Here is a 2148-nt window from a genome sequence, read left to right on the forward strand (position 1 = left end):
GCCGCGCGGCTGCAGACCGACTGAGGCTGCGGCAGGAGCGCGCTGCGCGGGGCGGCGCGGGGCGGCGCGGGGCGGGTGGCAGGGCGCGGGCGCTGCGGCTCGCGCGCCGCCAGCGAATCAGCGCGGCGCGGCCCTGGAGCCGCCAGCGCGCGGGGATGCAGGCCCTGCTCAGGGCGCGGCGGCGCGCACGGGGATGAGAGCGCTGGCTGGGCCGCCGTTACTTTTGTGGACAGTTGTTACCTTTCCAGACAGTTATGTGGAAAAGGATTAAAGATTAGTTAGAGGGTCCAGGGCTATTCCCGATGGGCATGGTACAGATTCTAGAAATTTCTTAGAAACCCAAGAAACCTTTTGGGAGAGACATATTCAGTGGCCTTGCAAGTGTCAGGTTTGCAGCACAGTGTCCTCTAGTTGTCCCTTCGGATTGTTCTGTTCCTGATTCTTAAAAGATGCTGGCCACAACAAAATTTGAATTGCTCAAGATCTTTCCAAAGGAAGTGCCAAATTCTCTCTATTTTTTTTTTTTGGAATATTCCACAGTGATCCAAAACCTTTGTTGGCAAGCAACAGTCATAGGAGAGCAATCCTACAGTGTAGTGCCCTAGGGTGGTGCAATTCTCCCGTGGGGTTGGAAGAATAAATAAATATCACAGGGTACCTGTAGGCTCCAGATGAGGGGCACTGGTCACTGCCCTGACGGGCAGGCGTGATCAGTTGTGGGGACATTCAAACAGAAAACCCAGGAAACAAAGGGCATTCTGTGTCTAGAATCTTTGGGACTGAGTGCTGAAGGTGATGGAGGTGGGTGGTGTGCACCAATTTGTGTCAGATGAGAGATAACATGTTTCCAAGGGTAGTCACAGATTTTAGGGGGCCCCAGTGCAAATGCGAATGTCACATCTTAACATAAAATAAATTGTCAGAATATACACCAAGACCTTGGGAGCCTGGATAGGGCCTAAGTGTGTTTTGATAGGAAAAGTTAGGTAATGGCAAAGAGAAAGGAATATGACATGGGCCTTGTCTGGCTTGAGAAGATGCCCAGGGAACCACAGAAGCCTATCAGGAGAAGAATTAAGAGGCCCCAGAAACAAACATCCTGCTTCATTTTGCTGTGGCCTGGCCTTGCCCATATCACAGCTTCCACTCCCCTTTTCTCTCTTATTTCCCCTCTCCTCTCCCCCACAAATGTGGCTTCAAGATTCCTCCCTAGAAACAGGGGTGTTCTTAGACTCAAACCTGCATTTGCTTAGCCTGTGCCTGAGAGGCTTAAGAACAGGAATGTCAATATTATGCTTGTTCACATAATGTACCTTTTTGTTTTTGTTGGTTGCAGGGCATGAAGTCAGAGACTAGATGCTGTCCTTAAGCTGCTTTGTGCTCAAGGGTAGCATTCCAGTAATTGAGCCATAGCTCCACTTCCTTTTTTCTTTTTTCTTTTTTCTTTTTTTTCTGAGTGGTTAACTGGAGATAAGAGTCTCACAAGGACTTTTCTGCCCAGGCTGGCTTTGAATGGTGATCCTCAGATCTCAGCTTCCTGAGTAGCTAGGATTACAAGTGTTAGCCACCAGTGCATGGTTGTATATGCTTCATTTTTATGAAGCATATAGACTTTAAAATACAATTTTTGGAATTATGCATTTTCTTCTTAGAAGACAAACTTCAACAGAAACCAGTGGGCCTATCTGCATATCTTTATAATATGTCTGAAATAATTCTTGGGGAAGCTTAATAAGTGGGACCACAGAAGGGTGATTCCAGCACTTGTGAGCAGCTGCTCTCTCCAACAAGAAGAGGGTGTCAGAACTCCCCTAGGGCCAATGGAGAAGAAAACAGTGACTCACTTGATTACAAAGCACTCTTCAAAGCAGCCCCCCATAGGGATATTAGTGGCTTGTTGTATTTGTATCTTTGCCCCCTTCTCCCTCATTGCTGTTTTCATTGTCATGGTTAATGTTGGGACTTCAGTAAACAAGTTACTGAAACTATTGGTGCATGATGATAAAGCCATCATTACTGAATTCTCACTTCATGATGGAAGAACAAGACTTGTAAGGTAACATAGGTGCAGCAAGGCTTGCAGGTGGGCTGTTGCTGCTGCCTTGGCCACTTTTCCACTAGGAATCTTTGGAGCTTCGGCCACTAGGA

Source organism: Perognathus longimembris, chromosome 14 (assembly GCF_023159225.1).
Source record: "Perognathus longimembris pacificus isolate PPM17 chromosome 14, ASM2315922v1, whole genome shotgun sequence".
NCBI classification, from domain to species: Eukaryota; Metazoa; Chordata; class Mammalia; order Rodentia; family Heteromyidae; genus Perognathus; species Perognathus longimembris.